Here is a 20603-nt window from a genome sequence, read left to right as displayed (position 1 = left end):
ACTCAACCAACAGGTTTATTTAGTGAAATGCTTCCAATGTGCTGCCAGTTTTCCAATAAATTTCAAAATGACACTTTATATGATCCTGAAAAATGCTTGCTTTTCCCTAATTTGTTCATCTTGGTACATACAACAAAGCTGTAAATGAATGTGTTATAACATATCGACACATTATCTATTTTGTATATCTCAAGAGCCTACAAGTTAGGAATCTGAATAATATAAAATTCTATTCTAAATACTAGTCCCAGATTCTTAATTCTCCACCCCCAGCCATGAAAAAAACCCTATATCCCCTGCATCCCATCTAACATGCCATAACTGTGTTCTCCAAGTGACCAGCTCAAGAAATAAATATAAATTACTCATTATTGTAATGTAATGAAATAATCAGGAAAGCAGACCTTTTGAGTTTTTTTAAACTACATATTTCAAATACAAAAATGGAATAATTTAAAATACCAATTGTTTCATGTTATGTATCCTCTCTTTTAACACAATTGAAAACTATCTACTTTTAAGATACTTTAGAGATAATCATGCTAGATTAAACACTTTCTAAACAAAAAGAAATATTGCTATTACAAAAAATAAAGGCCATCAAAGCTAATGATTAAATAACTATTGCACATGTAAGGCCCATTGGCCAGGTATGGTGCTAATCTCTACTATCCATCCTCTGACCTTGTGGTAGCTACTACGGTCTTGTTCCTTGCCCAAGTAACCAGAACCCAGTGGGCAAATCCAGGATTCAAATGTAGGTCTTCCAAAATCTAATGTGCATGCTCTTAACCACTACTATCCTTTTCTAACAATTTCTTTCTTACATACATTTTCATAAGGCAAATGTGGCCTCACACAAAAATAAAATTTAAATGCAGAAATCTCAAGTCAACATTTCCCAATTATTACTTACTCAATAGCCACTACTACAGCCCATTATACCTCAAAACTGTCATATTTATTTATAATACAGGAAAACAGGACTGCTAAATGAGAGAGCCGGACTGTAGCTGTAGTGTGATCACTACATGACACAATAAAATATTCAGTCTGTAAAACTTCATTATTTCATGCTCAGAGGTTGCATACCTCATCCAGACAATGTAATGGGAGTAGAAAAGGGAACTAGACCAGGAACCACAGATCTGGGTTCTAATCTAAACTCTCTCTCTCATCAGCTTTGTGATCTTAAGCACTTCTCAGAAATTGCTCAAATTTTACGTCAGTATTTGTTGCCTGCAATATTGATATGTTGTAAAGATCAAATAAGATAGGCTAAAGTTATTTGAAAACAGCTAAGTGCTATACCAATAGGATTATTGTCATCTCTGGTGGTCTTAGGAGATAGCAGAATACTAGTAAACATGTTTGTACAAAATCCAATCTCGTTACTGGAAATGATCCCTTCAAGTAGTAGGACATAATGGATAAGAGACAGAGAGTCTAGGGCTCAAGTTCTTTCCACTTAAGCTGTGCTATCAAATTATTTAACCAAAACCCTCGCCTGGTAGCTCTGTTGGTTAGAGCATCATCCGGATACACCAAGGTTTTGGGTTTGATCCCTGGTTAGGGCATATACAAGAATCAACCAATAAATAAGTGGGAACAACAAATCTCTCCCCTATTTCTTCTGTCTCTAAAATCAATCAATAACAATTTATTTAACCTATAAGAATAGATTTTTTCATGTATAAAATGGGAATAATGATTTCTCTAAGAGGTATAAACCATCTAGCTGAGTACTTGGCTCTCAAGCAATTTAGGTGTCCTCTTTTCCTATGCAAACAGCAGGTCTATAGGATGTTAATAGATGTGACTGTGCATATGTGTACATACACACATAGTATTTACACCCACTCCAAGCAATAAAGGGCAATACATTAGCAGTATCCCTTATTAATAACAATGGGGATGAAATTTAAATCTTGACTACCAAAGAAAGATTTTTATGACACTGATATTTTTAAAGCTTATTAAATATGTCATATTTAACAACACATTTCACAGCTGAAGAGCTAATTTGCAAGAAAGACTAAACAGCTAAAACTTAACATTGCTACCAATTTTGGAAATTAGGGAAATTTATTGTTTTTCTCATTTAATGACTTTTTAAAAAAAACATTTTTATTTTTAAAAATACCACTTTTTATTCAAAAATACAATGTTATGGTGTTAGGGCAGTATTGGGATAAATTAAGCCAAATAAAAGTACATTAATTTCCACTCCCATGGAGATTCCTAGCAATCATTATTGCTGAAATTACTCAGTGATTTGTATTCATTTTGGCATGGCACAAACAAGCCAAGTGGCCAAACAGAGTCCAAGAATACTGTGCTTCTAAGAGCTAAAACACTTCTTCATTTTTAAATATTAAAAAGTACCTAAGAGTCTTAATTGGGGTTCTCATCTTTCAAAAGATTTGGGTTATAATGACCTAGATTAGTTCCAGGAGCAGAGCCCTGTTTACAAAATTTAAGATCTTGGAGAGAAGAAAATGTTCTAGCCTGTTTTTTTGGCATCGTTCATACGACATTGTTTAAAATGAGCTAGAACAGGGGTTATTTATAATCTAAGCTACTGGACAAACACTTTGTCTAATAATATCTTGTACACACACATGTCAAGATCAGGTATAAGAATTCACTTCTAATTGCCTATAAATTAATATCACCATTATTACATAAATTGTGTGCCAAGATGCACATGGGTTTCCCTTTACCTATACCCATACTTATTTAAAGACATGTTCAGGGATATTGTTAATCTCCTGCTAGTAAAAAATGATATGTTTGATTGACTCATAAATCTAGAACCAATGATAGTTTTATTTTGATTTAAAAAATGTTTTACTAAAAGTATTCACATGGAGACAATGTATATTATATTTACCTGTATATTAGATAATTGGAAGTTTGTGAAATAAAACTTTTTAAGGCCTGGCTGGTTTAGCTCAGTGGTTAGAATGTAAACCTGGGGACTGAAAGGTCACGGGTTCGATTCCCAGTCAAGGGCATGTACCTCAGTTGTGGGTTCAATCCCTGGCCCTGGTTAGGGCACATGCAGAAGGCAACTAAAGTGCAGGAAGGCAACTAATTGATGTGTCTCTCTCATGGGGATGTTCTCTCCTCCCGTCTTCCCCTCCCTTTTACTCTGTCTTAAAATCAACCGAATAAAAATATCCATGGGTGAGAATTTTAAAAATATATATATTTTGTAGATGAAAAGCTTAAGGCAACTGGTGGATTTACCTGTCAATTCAAGTCTTGTGTCGTTTTTTCCCACAACTACCTGTTACTGGTAGATCTCATAACCTCTTCATATTATGCCAATAGTCATTCATACATATGACAAATTCTGCATTTTAAATTTTGGAGAATGTTAGCAGAAATCTGAAAAGGTAAACCAGTTGTGTAGAATTAAGTAAACCTCATGCAGCTTTAAGGAAGACTCAATTAGCCGGGCTGGTGTTGCTCTGGGTCTGAGCGGCACCTATGAACCATGAGGTCGCGTTCAATTCCTGGTCAGGGCACATGCCCACGTTGCAGGCTCCATCCCTGTTGTGGGGCTTGCAGGAGGCAGATGATCAATGATGTTCTCTCATCACTAATGTTTCTCTCTCTCTCCCTCTCCCTTCCTCTCTGAAGTTAATTTTTTTTAAAGGCTCAATCATTAAGTCCCTTGAAATTTTCATACTCTGCTTGCTTGCATTTTTAAAATATTCTAATCTCAGACTATTTTACATAGTCTTGTTAACAAATGATATAACTAAACTCTTCTGGCTACCTATAACACCTAAAACTCCAACATACCTACAACCGAATTAGTTTCCCTTTGAAGAAGATTCAACGTTATTTCACTCCCAATCCTCTACTAGTAAGCTAACAAACCTTGGAGAGAGAAAAATAGCCACTGGTTATGTGTTTATATTAAATGCCTGGCACAACCACTTTACTCAGGTTATGCCATTATAAAAAACAAAAAAACAAAACACTATAAAATAAATTCCATTATTATCTCAATTTTAAGCAGTGAGGAAACAGAAGCCCAGAGAAGTTAGGTACATAGAGGTGAGAAAACCGGAACTTAAACTCAGGTCTTTCTAGCTCTAAATGCTAAAACAATCTGTAGGGTTAAATGTGCTGTGAAATTAACTTAAAGTGTTGGGACTATGATTTCCTTTTTAAATAAAATAGAAAAAATATGTACCACAATTACATGAGCAAGACTGGGTTAAGACTCTTATCTTGGGAGAGAGAGTGCTGTTATGGGGCAGCAACATCAATTTTTTTTATAATTGTGGGCAGTCAAAAAAAAATTTTTTTTAATTTTTCCCCAGGATATGTTTTCATTGATTCTAGAGAAAGAGGAAGGGAGAGGAAGAGAGAGAGAGAAAAAAAATCAATGTGAGAGAGAAACCTTGATTAGCCGCCTGCATGGCCTCTACTGGGGATGGAACCTTGACCAGGAATCGAACCAGAGACCCTTTGGTGCTCGGGATGACACTCTAACCAACTGAGCCACAACAGCCAGGGTGGCAGGCAAAAAAGTGTAAAGCCACTGCTTCATGTGATACTGTCTCTCAATTACTACCAACCCCTGCAATGTCCCCCCAATAGGTATTGGGTTCTACTTTATCACATTCAACCAACATGGGCTTCAGAAGCATATATTCAAGGTTGCTATTTTTATTTTACTAAATAGAGTTTGATAAAGTAGTTGCTAGACATTTACAGCCAGAATTCACATACCTCACAGGCTGCCATAACTGAGGAATACAAACCTTTCTTAACTACACTACTGGCATCACAGATTGTAGATTCCAAAGGAATGCACCTATTGAGTACACCTTTTTGTGTGGAGGGAGTTTTCTTTTTCCTCATACAAATGCTACAGTCAATCCATTAAGCTCTCCATTTTCAACACAATTTCGGTTTATACAATCATTTCACCCAGCAGGTCAGTGGAAAGTACTTAGGATTAGAATGTCTCAAGTAGTTTCTAACCTTTTAGACCAGGAAGGTTTCAGCTGCATTGCCTAGAGGGGAAAAGGGGAAAATGGAGAAAGCCTCAGGAAGGGCGCACCTCATTTGAAACCTGCACTGACTGAGAATAAATGTCCATTCCTCATTCTCAAAACAGCACACACACACACACACACACACACACACACACACAACCAAAGATGTCTGAGACCACCACAAACAGAAAAGATGAGTGGAATGTAGGTGTTCTACAAGTCTGCGCAGGCCCTCTGATACTCTTTTCCTCTTGGGTTACTTTCCCAACTCCCCACCTGTGCCTCTTCCAAACAGCACATGGAAACTTCCAGTCCTGATTTGTCCGCTGACTCTGGAAAAAAAGTCAGGAAAGACTATTTGGCTACAAGTTCCAGAGGCCAGAGGCCATGTTAGTCCTTGCTCATCATTTTATTTCCAGCACGTAATTAGACATTAACTGGAGAACAATGTTAAAATATAACCATAGCCTTTGTTTCTTTCAAGTTCCTGGAGGAAGGCTGGCTGACCATTATGTTGTTTTTGCTGCCAGAACCTACAAGTGATGTGCTCTGTGCTCTTGGGAGAGGTAGAGAGGTACGGAAAATATTCAACCAGCCTACAGGAAATTTGAGTTTTATTTCTGTGGTTGGACAGATTCCTTCTTTTCTCTGTCCAATGTTTCATGTTTTCTCAATTGTAAAAATGAAAGAGACAACCTCTGAGGACCTTTCCTGCTCTGATTTCTGGCAATAGCATGATTTTGAGAGAAATTTCAGAATCATAAAAGCATTTTCATGTCTTGATCTCTTCAGAATGGAATGTAATCTGTACCATCATGTAACCTAGGATTTTTATTTTTATTTTTTATTGTTAGCCTTTTAGAGTTCCCTGGCAGATACCTGAATTCTGGAAGATAAGCTACAAGAAAAAGTACAGGCTAGGGGTTATAAACTGGATTAAGAAATATGCCCCCAGGACTAGTATTCAATCAACACAATAATTACAAAGATTTGAATCCACTTCCTCAAAGACACAGGCATGTTCCTTATCCTGACTTCTGAATAGCAAGTATACCAACTTAAGAAGAATACACATTCTCAGGAAAACAATCTTTTCAGAAAGGAGTTATAAACGATGGACTGTAAGACTTCCTGCTTTGTGCTCTTTCTACTACAATACACTGAGCAATCCTCTCCTATAGCCAAACATTTTTTCTTGAAGTTTTGGTGTGAAAGTATTTATCTGGTTGGGTAAGAGAGAAGATATGAGTTCATTCTCTCCTGAATACAGCTAGGAAAGCGTATCAGTATTGTGGAGATCTCCTTGCTCTCCTAACACATGTGAGCTTGGAAGGTACAAGGGCTGCTAATCCCAGAGTTTATTATGTTTTTGCTAACAATTATCTGGAATGTGGCAAGGAATATCCAACTTTATCCTGTTTTCTTCCCCTGTATTTATTATAACACATGGATACTTTATAATAAATAGTGCAATTTATGACTTTAACAAAAGAGTATCATAAAACAGCAGCTATGGTATTGTATGCTATGTTAATATTCCCAAGATTTTCATAAAAGGAAACACTAATCTCTCATATATTACAAAGAATTGGTAGCAAAGGGGAAATAGAGAAACAACCCCTCCAATTCACATTAATTTGCATGCCATTCCTTGAACATCTTAATTGTTTAGAATGTCCTCTTTTCCAGACCTTCCCCTCTCAATCTCTATAAATTTTCATCTATCCAAATCACACCTGCCTTTTAAGCTCAATCCAGCTGCTGTGTCTGCCAAAAGGCAGCCTCTGCCCGGAAATTAATCACTCCACTGTAATTATAATTTCCTATGCACTTGATAGTAGACATTACTCTAACCGTTTATTCAGTTATCAAATGCCTTGTATTGTTTTGTTGTGTTAATCTTCACCTGAGGTTTTTCTTCCCAGTGATTTTTTAAGAGGGTGGAAAGGGGAGGAGAGGGGAGAAAGGGAAATATTGATGCAAGTGAAGAGAGACAATGATTGGTTGCCTCCCACACATGCCCCAACTGGGCTGGGGTTGAACTTGCAACTCAGGTATGTGCCCTTGACCAGGAATTGAACCTGGGAATCCTTTGGTGCATGAGCCAACGCTCCAACCACTGAGCAACACCAGCCAGGGCTGTGTTGCATTATGTTTGTGTAGTCATCTCATTTGATCCCCAAATAACCTTGAAAAGTGGGCATAAATATACCCACCTAGAAATAAAAACCGAGACTAGGGAACCAATTCCTTATGTTACAAAACCAACAAAGAACAGAAAAAGAATGTATAAATTTCCAGTCAAAATAACTTTATGCTATACCACAAAGATGCTAGGATGCATGCAAATGTCAGTAAGTTCTTGTCCTCATGAAGCTTACTTTCTTATTGGGGAGGGGGGAAAACAAATAAATAAATATAGAACATCAGGTTAAATAGTGAGAAGGCGACTGAAGAGAGGAATGCATAGTGAAGAGAAAAGAGCAACACCCTTTTTTGATAGGATGATCAGGGAAGGCTTCTTTGCAGAGGTAACAACCCGGCAGAGAGTCTAATGAAATAAAGGACACAGTCATGAGACTTGTATTTCAAAAGAGGACAGCAAATGCAAAGGCTCCAGCTCATCCATGTGTTCATGGTGACTGAAGAACAGGGAAATCAGTGTGCCCAAAATGCAAGTGCAGGGAACCTTAGAATACCAAGGACTGCCGAAACTGGTTTGGCTCAATGGATAGAGCGTCGGACTGTGGACTGAAAGGTCCCAGGTTCGATTCCGGTCAAGGGCATGTACCTTGGTTGCGGGCACATCCCCAGTAGGGGGTGTGCAAGAGGCAGCTGATAGATGATTCTCTCTCATCGATGTTTCTAACTCTCTATTCCTCTCTCTTCCTCTCTGTAAAAAATCAATAAAATATATTTTTAAAAAAAGGAGAGAAAAAAAAAAAAGAATACCAAGGACTGAGGTCCTAGCCTGACGTGTTAGGATTAAAAATACAATTCTCCTAATTCAAAAGAATACTGAAATTTCATCAATACTTTTCCTCTTAAATCCACTTTGTCCAAGTAATCTTTAAACTCTTAATTATCAAATTTACATGACCTGATTGTTTTTTAAAAAAATAAAGGAAATACTTTTACTCACTCTACCTTTGGCTCTTACAGCATACCCTAAAGCCTTTCTATGTGTTGCCCAACATGAGTCTAACTCCGATTCTGTAACAGGAAGCAACTTACCTCCTTAAAAGGCAATGTGACTGAAGATGACACTGGGATGACTGGGGAAACTGAATGTAAACTGGGTACTGGGTACTAGTATTGCATCAGTGTTAGATCTCCTGACTGTGATAACTGAGTTCCAGGTATGTAGGAGAAGGTTCTTACTGTTAGGAGATACGTGCAGTGGTATAATGATAAACGTTTAACAACTGGCTTCACAGGAAAAACAACACCCTGGTTTTGTTGCAATGTCCATCTCCATGGTATACCACATAGCAGACTTCAAGCAACCAAGGCGATGTCAAAGTTGGGAAGAAATGTACAAAGTCAGCTTCATGTGCTGGTGCCAGCAAGCTCCGTGTACAGGGGACGGAAGTGTCATGATGTCTGCAACATACTCTCAAATTATAAAAACAAAAAATAAAAAAATGTAAGAATTCCTTGTGGCTGTCCAGCTAATCTACCCATCTACCTACTTATCAGGTAAGAGATAAAACAAAAGTGGTAAAATGTTAACTATCAATCTATGTAAAGGTATTTGGATGTTACCTGTGGGATTCCAACTTTTCTGAGGGTTTGCAATTTTAAAAAATTAGACGTAAATTAAATTATGGAGCAAACAAAGTAGAGAAGTTTAAAAAAATCCTTATGGCTAATTCTTTTGTAAAATGAATTAGAAATTCTTATGTATCAGTATCCTTTCATCAAGTATACCAAATATGATATCGAGCTTTAACCTAAAGATACTTTTAAAACCAAACCTTAGCCAAGTCTGGTTTGGCTCAGTGGATAGAGCATCGGCCTTTGGACTGAGTGGTCCCGGGTTTGAATCCAGTCAGGGGCATGTGCTTTGGTTGCTGGCACGTTCCCGGCGTGGGGTGTACAGGAGGCAGCTGATGGATGTTTCTAACCCTCTATGCCTCTCTCTTCCTCTCTGTAAAAAAATCAATAAAATATATTTAAAAAACAAAACAAAACAAACAAAACAAAAAAAACCCCTCAAAAGTCAAAAGGCAATTTTTACTAAATCCTAAAGTTACACATTCTCTTTCTATTATAAATTTAAGTAGAAACGACCCATTATTGTGTGAAAAACCATATCTTTTCACAAAAGAAAATTGATTTGGTTAAAAAATATAAAAAATTTTCAAGATGAAAGTTTTAAATGCCCTGATTTCAGATATTGATACCAAATTTTTTTTCCATTCAACAACATATAAGTTTGATTAAGTGGGGGGGAAAAAGTAAATTCCATATTAATTTAAAATGTTACCCCCAACTACAAATTGGTTGTGCTCCCAAAAGGCTAAGTTTTTAAGTAAATAATGGTCATACTTAGAATCAATATTATTATTTATAAATAATGTGAGTTATGATTAGACTCCTAGAGTAGTCTACCAAACTTTCTTTTTTTTTTTTTTTTAAATATATTTTATTGTTTTTTTACAGAGAGGAAGGGAGAGAGATAGAGAGCTAGAAACGTCGATGAGAGAGAAACATCGACCAGCTGCCTCTTGCACACCCCCTACTGGGGATGTGCCCGCAACTCAGGTACATGCCCTTGACCGGAATCCAACCTGGGACCTTTCAGTCCGCAGACCAACGCTCTACCACTGAGCCAAACCGGTTTCGGCTACCAAACTTTCTGAACCTATAACGGCCATTACTTGAAGCATCATGGAACAAGTCTAAATCCTGAGTCACTGAAGCTGAAGGGCCATGCTCCAAGCCCTGAATCAATCCTAGCTAATGTTATGAAATGAAGAAAAAGCAATTTTAGGCCCTATCTCACTGCTCTAATATTTTCCACCAACCTCCTTCTGGAGTCCACCCTGCCCCAATCTCTCTGCCCTAGAGCTGCTCTCAGTGCTCATTACAGCACATTACTGCCCAGAAATAGTTGGTGTGCTCCAATTACCTACTTTCCCTCCCCCGTTGCATGCACATTCCAGAGGTCTAATGCTGGATATACTATATATATATATATATATATATATATATATATATATATATATATATATAAAATTGATTTCAGAGAGGAGAGGAAGGGAGAGGGAGAGAGAGAAAAATCCATGACGAGAATCAGAATCATGGATCGGCTGCCTTCTGCATGCCCCCTATGGGGATTGAGCCCTCAATCCAGACATGTGCCCTTCACCAGAATCAAACCGGGAACCTTTCGGTCCACAGGACAACCTCTATCCATTGAGCCAAGCCAGCTAGGGCAAACCTCTGGTTGTATATTGCAGAATATGTTGGGGGGGGGCAATATTAGGAGGGGGAGGCAATGTTAAAATATGTACACAGATAATAATTTAATTTAAAAAAATAAAAATTAAAAAAATAAACCGCAAAAAAAAAAAATGTATGTTTCAGAGGGTCACAATAAGGGTCTGTTGATCTCTTATGGCTGTTTCAAGCAGCCTTCCCAACAGAGCACTGAAGCACTCATTTTCTCTGGCAGATACAAGAATGACTGTGTGCCGAAACTGGTTTGGTTCTGTGGCTAGAGCGTCGGCCTGCAGACTCAAGGGTCCCAGGTTCAATTCCGGTCAAGGGCATGTACCTTGGTTGTGGGCACATACCCAATAGGGGGTGTGCAGGAGGCAGCTGATTGATGTTTCTCTCTCATTGATGTTTCTAACTCTCTCTCCCTCTCCCTTCCTCTGTGTAAAAAATCAATAAAATATATATTTTTAAAAAGAATGACTCTGTGACAACCTCCATCCTCCCTGAAGCAGATCATAAGACCCTCACGTGAGAGGTAACCTCCTTCTACCCAGAGGAAACTGAATAAACAGATATTTCTAAGTTTTCCCGTTTACTACCCTTGGCTTATACCTGTTCCTACAACTTGCCAACCTTCCTCAAACCTAGTATAAAAACAGTATGTTTTACCCATTTCATTAGATTTTCATTTCCTTATAAAGGCTAAATAAACTGTATGTTTTTCAATTAGTAAAAAAAAAAAAAAAAAAAAAAAAAAAAAGAAGAAGAAAAAAAGGAACAAAAAGAAAGTCTCATTTTCTCAGTGCAGCTAACCCAAGTTGTGTATTCTTGGAAGCAAAACATTTACCAATCCGTACCCCATGCCACATATATTCTAGGTGCTAAACCGTGGGTTCTCAGTCTCTCCCACAATCCTTACAGTTGATGGTGTTAGAACAAAAAGAACTGAAGCTTTGGCCAGTTGCTCAGTGGTTACAGTGTTGGTCCAGGTTGCAGGTTCAATTCCCAGCCCTGATATGGGCATGTGCAGGAGGCAACCAGTCTATGTGTCTCTCACATCAATGTCTGCGCCTCTCTCTCTCTCTCTCTGCCCCTCTCTTCCACTCTCTCTCTAAAGATCAATGGGGAAAAATAAAAGAACTGAAGTTCAGACAGGCTATATAATTTCCTCAAGGTCATCTAGCTGGTAAATGCTGAAGTTAGAATTTCTAAGTCTGACTGTAAAGTCTAAATAAACTCTTCCTGCATTATAACATGCTACTAAGAAGGACTTCTTTGAGCTAATTTTATACCAAAGTATAACCTTCATTTCAATAGGTCCTCAAACATATATAACTAAAATATACATTTATTGATCTAAATGAATTTCTAGTTAGTATAATGAGGATGACAAAGAAAACCTTTAAAAACAGTGAGAATTAGGCACTGTGTGAAGGGATATTTCTAAGCTGTAGGTGGCAGGACTTGGAAGCATTTGCCCTCTGCTCATCTATATAAACATTCCTGCCCATAAATAAGCTAGTCAACATATATACAGCACTTCATAGCTTACCGAGTTCTGACACATTATCTCACCTGAAGCTCTGAAGCAACAACACGAACAAATATATATCAAGCAATTCCTAAGCACCCGCAACACATCCATATGCATAAGGCTACCTGCTAGGTGATGGGAACACAGCTGTGAAAAAGAGATAAGGTCCCAGGCCTCACAGAACTTAAATGTCTGGTCTGGAGACAGACAATGAACAAAGGGAGAAACGTTGCAAAATGTGGTAAACGCTATGAAGAAGAAAAGCCAGACTGCTGAGACACAGAACAAAGGACATCTAATTTAATAAATAAAGATAGCATCTTACATTAATTGAGCATGCTAGATAGAGTAGTCAGAAAAAGCCTTTCTGAAAAATGACATTTAAGCCAAGATCAGCAGAATGACAAGGGGTTACCAATGTGACTAGAGAGAAAGGCTTTTAGGCCGAAGGAATAGTGTGTATATGGCTCTGAGAAGTAATCAAAAACCTAAAAGGTAGCCAGTAGAGGTAGGCCTGATGAACAAGGGGAAGAGATGCAAAAGGCCTTCTTGTAATTTTACAGGATGAGTATCTTTTACATGGACAGAAAATATGAGAAAACGTAACTCACAATTATTGCTAGGTGTCTTTGGTATTAAACCTGGACTACTATCTAATATTTTTACTAGCTACTGCCATTTTTACTCAGTCCATCCTATTTCAGTTCAGTAAGAAAGTCTGACATAATCAAAAAATTATTCCGAGGCTGGCCGGGATGGCTCATTGGTTGAGTGTCAACCTATGAACCAGGAGGTCACAGTTTGATTCCCAGTCATTGTGGGCTCGGTCCCCAGTGTGGGATGTGCAGGAGGCAGCTGATTATGCTTCTCTCTTAGCATTGATGTTTCTACTCTCTCTCCCTCTCCCTTCCTCTCCAAAATCAGTAAAAATATATGTATATTTTAAAAAGAAACTATTCTGAGTTTTCACCCATTTAAGCAAAGACAGAATTAACCACTGACAAACTGACTTTCATTTACCCACCGAGAAAAATACTATTTTTAGGCACTATAATTTTTATTTTTTTATTACAAGAAATATCGGTATTAAGTTATTCTAAGTTTAATATTCAGTTTTTAACATCCTTAGCCTCAGATGGCGGGCAAAAACACAACACAAGGAACCTCTATGTCAATCCCTTTAGTATCTGAATCTCAGAAGTTGTATCAAACCAACAATATTTTACAGCTACTGATATGTAAATGGATGACAGATCAATAGTAGTCAGGTTTTGTGTGTTTTTTAAATGTATTTATTGATTTTTACAGATAGGAAGGGAGAGGGATAGGGAGTTAGAAACATCAATGAAAGAGAAACATCAATCAACTGTCTCCTGCACACCCCCTACTGGGGATGTACCCACAACCAAGGTACATGCCCTTGACCGAAATTGAAATCGAACCTGGGACCTTTGAGTTTGAAGGCTGACACTTTATCCATTAAGCCAAACCGGTTAGGGCAGTAGTCAGGTTTTGATTTGAAATTACAGTTCATATGCAAAACACTCATAGCTCAATTAACGCCTTCCTTTTGTCCTCCCCTGCTTTCCTAAATGATTGACTTCTTAATTTAGAACATGTCCAATAACAATAGCATCTTTGAATGTTTACCATGTGCCAGCCATTATTCTAAGCACATTGCATACGTTAATTTATTTAATCTCAAAATAACTCAAAAGAAAAAGTACTCTTACTTTTCCCACTGTAAATTGGTAAAACAGAGGAAATAAGGAGCTTTACAAGACTGTACTACTTACCAAATCAGTTTTGAATTTTCCTCAAGCCTATTTTTAAACCAATTTGGTCTCAATATTTTATAATATTTTAACAAACTTTGCTGCTCCCAATCAGAGGGTTAAGAGCATGTACTAGTAACTAGAGCTTACATCAAATCTGGGCCAACCCTCTTATTAGCTATTTAACAAAGGGTAAGTTACTAAACTTTCTGTGACTCGGTTTTATTTATCGAGATGACAAAAACATCTACCTACTTCCTTGAGGAACTGTGAGGATTAAATGAGTTATATATGCAAACTAATTGGAACAGAGCCTGGCACATATCTTGGACAAGTTTTAACTATTATTACCAATATAACCACCCCCATCTCCACCTGGGAAGTTAGCAAAAGGCTACTCTATTTAATCTAGTCAACACTTCTTTTCTATCAACATCTATCATCTCTCTTGGCTGATTTACACTGGCTAACAATGAACTATCCTTAGCAAGTAAGCAATGCAGCTAATCCCCTTGCTGTTGTTTTCTAATCCTTACCATTTCTTTCCTCCTAGTTCAGTTGCCCAAGAAGGGACTGTTTGAGGTTAACAGGGTTGCATTAAACGATAGGTAAGTTCATAAGCCACTGCACTACCAAGGCTAAAGCTAAATTAGTAATATAATCAGAAAGTCCACTTGGGCTGCTATAACAAATATCATAAACTAGGTGGCTGAATGGACACTTCTCCCAAGAAGACATACAGATAGCCAACAGACATATGAAAAGATGACCAATGTCACCAATCATCAGAGAGATGCAATTTAAAACCAGAATGGCTGTCAAAATGGCTATCATCAATAAATCAACAAACAAATGTTGGTAAGGAAGCTGAGAAAAAGAACTCTCATGCATTGCTGGTGGGAATGCAGAATGGTACAGCCTCTGTGGACAGAAAATATATCTTCTAAAAATGAAACTTCCTTATGACCCAGTGATTCCACTTCTGGGAATATATTCAAAGAAACCCAATACACTCATTTGAAAGGATATGTACACCCCTATGTTCATTGCAGCATTAGTTACAGTAGCTGAGATCTGGAAGCAACCCAAGTGTCCATCAGTAGATGAGTGGATAAAAAGCTCTGGTACATTTACACAGTGGAATACTACTCAGCCATAAAAAAGAAGGAAACCTTACCTTTACGACAGCATGGATGGACCTGGAGAGTATTATGATAAGTGAAATGAACCAGCCAGAGAAAGACAAGTACCATTCACTCAAATGTGGAATCTACTTAACAAAATAAACTGAAGAACAAAGTAGAAACAGACTCATAGATAGAGAACAGACTGATCGCTGTCAGAGAGGAAGGGGAGTTGCGGGGCTGGCTGAAAAAGGTAAAGGGATTAAGAATAAAATAAATAAAGAAATAGGCCCTGGCCAGTGTGGCTCATTTGGTTGGTACACCAAAAGGTGGCAGGTTTGATTCTGGTCAGAGCACATACCCAGGGTAGGTACCAGTCGGAGTGCATGCAGTAGGCAACAGATTGATGCTTCTCTTTCACATTGATGTCTGTCTGTCTGTCTTTCTTTTTCTCTCCCATCCCCCAATCTCCCCCCTTCCTCTCTCTAAAATCAATTAAAAAAACAAACAAAAAGCCCGCATAAATACAGACAATACTATGGTGATCACTACAGGGAAAGGGGGATAAATGGTGATGGAAGGAGACTTGACTTGGGTGGTGAACACACAATACAATGTACAGATGATGTATTCTAGAATTGTACACTTGAAACTTATATAATTTTATTAACCAATGTCACCACAATAAATTCAATAAAAAATAAATTTAAAAAACATGATGTGGTTTATAAACAACAGAAGTTTATTTCTTACAGTTCTAGATGCTGGGAAATCTAAGGTCAAGGCACCAGCAGATTTGGCTTCCTCATGGAGGGCACTCTTTTCACTGAAACCTCAGATAGTGGAATGGGAGAGGGAGTTTTCTTGGGTCTCTTTTTTACACTAAGACAGCGCTCCTTTCAGTTTTAATCTCAAAAAAGTAAAATTGTTTGGTATTTTGCTTGTGTAACAGGTTTTGCTCCAGGAGCTTCAACTTTAACACTCTTAGGAATGGCTAATGAAAAAAACTGTTTCTAATCAAAACATAAAGCAGAGTAAATTGATGTTTATATTTTAAATTACAAAGATGCTGGCTCTACTCAGATTATTATATAATACCATAAGCTTAAGACTCTGAAACTTTGGGAACATTAGAAATAAAAAGGTAAGGTTATAGTCCATTATCCTATATAATAAAAGGCTAATATGCAAATTGTCCCCTCCACTTGGAGTTCAACCAAGGGGCAGAGCGGGCCAGCCAACCTCCCACATCCCTTCCCCCAGGCCAGCCGTACCCTACCTATGCATGAATTTGTGCACTGGGCCTCTAGTTTTGAAATAAGTTTGTATAGGGGGAAAATACCACTCATTTAAAATAAATATAATTAGAAATACCATACATTTATAGCATAAAATAACCTAATGCTTTAATTACTTCTACAGGAAGATCTCACGTTGGACTTCTCTTGAAACACTGGACAGATCCCATACAGTTTAGGACCAGGTCCTAATTGGTACATGAGAATAAGGTGGAGTAATGTCACTTAACTGTCCCAGCTGCCCACCTTTACTCAGCAGTTAACAACCTTGCAAACGCTATTCCTAGGAAGCTTAGTCCACCCAGGTCACCTCTTACATAGAGAGATTAAACTATAATTTAATAACAAATCACAATATAAGGAATAAATCACACCAATGGCAAGCATCCTTTTGTAGTTTTTATATTCTCAGATAACTATACATTAACATCCTATTAAATCTGCTTGAACCATAGCAGTTTGAACACTATGAATTTTAAAACAAAATGAAATAGTGTTATGTTATTGCACATTTGATTACTTCCTTACCTCATTTAAACATATTTTATAACTGACCAACATAGAAGTATTTGTAATGTCTTGTTTAACATGATCGAGATTATCATTTAATTTTTATCTATGTCCCAAACACTGTCATATTTCACTGTTAACAACTATGAGAAGTTGGTATTCTCCCCATTTTACAGACAAAGAATCTGAAACTCTCAGGGATTAAGTAATTTGATGAAGACCACATAGTTAGCAAGTAATGTAACAAGGATACAATTACAAATAATTCCAAAGCCTGTGCTAATAACATGCAAGAGTCATCATTAGCAGCATTGCTCAAGTAATACTATGCAAAAACTTTAAAAAAAAATTCTTTTAAGTATTTACCTGAGACAAGGGTAAATATTATTGACTGTAATAAAATGTAACCACTGCATTAAACAGTAACATCTTTTTTTAATTGAAATAATGCATACATATTTATTAATTTATGAATATTAAACCTTTAAACAGTAACATCTTGATTATGGTACAAAGTATGGTAGAAGCTCTCCTTCTACTTAACCTACTAGCAAGACTGACCAATGCTTTCCCCTCCATAAAAGCAAACTAAAAGACACTAATATCCAGTAGGGTACAACAAGTCCTGAGATATCATTGTTAACATTGTTTCGTGATAATATTGATGAAACGGGGGAGGGGGTTCAGGGATGGGAGGGCGGGCACTGTCTGTGTGGCATTAACTCATCCTCCCATGTCTGTGTGGGTTTCCTCCCACTTCCCAAAGATGTGCGTGTGAGGTGAGTGGGGTGGCTAGATTGTCCCAGGCTGAGTGTGGATGTGCGTGGTGCATCCTGGGATGGAAGGCCATCCTGTCCAGGGTGGTTCCCACCTCCTGCCCTGAGCTGCTGGGAAAGGATCCAGCCACCTGTGACCCTGAGAGGGAAGAAGTGGGATGGAAAACAATTATCTCCCTTGTTGTTTTAATTTTTTTTATCTTCCTTGTTTTCATTAATCTTTTTAAATGTATGTATAACTCACATTTATTTCAATGTTTAGTAGTAGAAGTGTTTCGGGTCTTTATTTAAAAGTCTGGTGATGTTTCTGTGACTAGAAATATGCCATCAGAACTGAACTTTTGCCTATGGTAATGTTGGTGTTTTTAAAAACATTTATTTTATTTTATTTTATTGATTTCAGAGAAGAGAGAGGGAGAGGGAGAAACATCAATGATGAGAGAGAGTCATTGACTGCCTGCCTCCTACATGCCCCCTTCCCCTGCCCTGCTGCCCTCCCAACTGGGGATAGAGCCCAGAACCCAGGTATGGGCCTTGACTGGGAATTGAACTAGTGATCTCCTGGTTTATAGGTTGATGCCCAACCACCTAGCCCCTCAGGCTGGGCTATTAGTTTTTCTTCACATTGTTTTACTTTAAGTTGCCAAGAAAATATCCATGACATTAAGTGAGGACTTACTGTATTTTTTAGTTGCCTGCATGCTTTTACTTCTGCTTAGTAGAGTTGTAAGTTTAGAATCTGGTGTTTGTTCCCAAATCTGTTTATGCCAATCAAAATTAACTAATTTATTTAAATATTATATAGACCAATGAAATGAGTGTAAAAAAAAGTTTTTTCAGTGAAAACTATGTTGAATGCTTTGGAGCATATTTTGATGAATATCATTTTGGTGAGCATATAATCCCTTCTCCCCCAAAACAAATTCCCGTAAGACTCCTATAAAATTGTGAAACATTAAAAATAATTAAAACTTTTTATAATTTAAAAGATTCTACCCTCAGATTGCTCTGCAAAATCTTATTCCATGTTAAAAAAAAAGTCAAAATTAGCCTGGCTGGCATGGCTCAGTGTTTAGGTGTCAACCTATGAATTAGGAAGTCATGGTTCGATTCCAAGTCAGGCACATAGGGGTTGCAGGCTTGATCCCCAGTAGGGATCATGCAGAAGGCAGCTGATCAATGATTCCCATCATTGATGTTTCTCTCTCTCTCTCCTTCTCCCTTCCTCTCCGAAATCAAATATATATATACTAAAATCAATTTTAAAACTTTTTAAAATCAAAAGCATATTCATATGGTGTGCTTTCTACAACAAAAAAGATTATCTTTGAAAAATGGGCCCCATTTTACCCCCTAATAAGGCCTGATCCTACATCAAAAGATAAGTGAATAATTAAGGGTGTTATTTTTTGCAGTTCCTCACTTAAAATAACTTTTTCAACTAGCCAACTATCACACCCAATCTTGTAGGCATATTTAGAAACTCTCTGAAGCACAGCTGTGTCTCACTAAGCAAATGTCTCAATGTTTCTACACTAGAATTCATACACTTGACTCAGAGTCTGAAGAATACCCAAGGGTTCTCTTACTTACTCTCATTTTATATAGAACTCAACATTAAGTGTGGTGGTTGTCTAGCTCTCTAGCCCAGAGATCTAAAGCCATGAAATTAAGTGGAGGCAAGAATAAGCATATGCCTATTAGCAATGAAAACTGTTGACAGCATGGGAAATTAAAAATCAAATCTAAAACACAAAAATCAGTAGAAGTGGTTTAAGCTAGAGGCAAAAAAAAAAAAAAAAAAAAAAAAAAAAAAACCTTATAAATTTAAATCTCTCTTTAGGGCATTTCTAGGTTATGACAGAGTTCAAAGTTGAAATTCATAACAATGCCCCTTTACTATTAAAGATTAAACTACACTGATTCTAGCCGAGACCGGTTTGGCTCAATGGATAGAGTGTCGGCTTGGGGACTGAAGGGTCCCGGGTTCGATTCAGGTCAAGGGCATGTACCTTGGTTGCGGGCACATCCCCAGTAAGGGGTGTGCAAGAGGCAGCTGATCAATGACGCTCTCTCATCGATGTTTCTAACTATCTCTCTCCCTTCCTCTCTGTACAAAATCAATAAAATATATATTAAAAAAAAATAAACTACACTGATTCTATAGATTTTTTTTAAAGGGCAAGGAGACATTACTATTTTAAAGGTCTATCCACATATCATGACTATAATCGAAAATATTTTTGGCACTTAAAGAGTCAAGTTTCAATTATCCAGAAAACTCGCTCATATGGAACAGTTTCTTAGCCACAATGTACAAAACAATAAGTGTCACTGTCAGCTCGATGAGTGTTGCCCATAACTAACTGTGCCTTTCCAAATGCAGGTCAAGTAATCAATTCACTGGGTTGTGACAGCAATTTTTAAAAATAGAAATAGAACAGTAAATACAAGCCACATTGCACGAACTGACGTAAGTTTATTTTGTGAAAAGTTTATTTCAGTATTTCTATACTACTTTGCAAAGTAAAAGATATTACTTACTCTGGGTTCTAGTCAAAAGAAATGAGCCATGGGCCTAAAGATTCAAGTAATTATTGTGAAATATAATTACAGTACCAGACTTGCAATCCCATCATTTTTACACCACAATGCTTAAGAAAGATACAGTTTTAGGGAGGAAAAAAATTACTTCTTCAGGAGTCTTGATGAATAAACTTATTTATTTTCCTTAATAATCTATATTAGTATATAACTAACATTTTATAATGTCTAGTACTAGTTTTGGCAAAAATGGAGATTGTGTGCCAATATTTCTGAACTTTTTACAACGTTAAAAGCAATGAAAAACCCCAAAGCAAATAGCAACTTTGATTTTACTTGCTTGTTTATTCTGAGATGCAATTAGTGACATTGTGCCATTTTTCCAAAGTCACTGATGTAATCTAAAAGTCTAAATAAACCTGGATTCTACACAAACACCTGCTTAGTAGCAATATACTTGCTAATATACTTAGGCTGATTTTAAGAAACAGCCTAGCACTTTAAACTAATTTAAGCTACTAAGTTAAGAATGGCTTTCTCCACTTCTAGTGCATTTTAAAAGACACTAGTTCTGAT

General features: G+C 37.2%; 1 protein-coding gene across 4 annotated transcripts in view; it reads right to left on the bottom strand.

Annotated features, from left to right (window-relative positions):
* ATOSA (atos homolog A) overlaps positions 1-20603 on the bottom strand; it is an 81021-nt gene that overhangs the window by 57623 nt on the left and 2795 nt on the right. The gene's annotated exons all lie outside the window — the stretch shown is intronic.

The sequence above is a fragment of the Pipistrellus hanaki genome (assembly GCF_964339955.1).
Source record: "Pipistrellus hanaki genome assembly, chromosome: 1".
In the NCBI taxonomy this organism is placed as follows: domain Eukaryota; kingdom Metazoa; phylum Chordata; class Mammalia; order Chiroptera; family Vespertilionidae; genus Pipistrellus; species Pipistrellus hanaki.
This window is presented reverse-complemented; position numbering and strand designations above follow the sequence as displayed.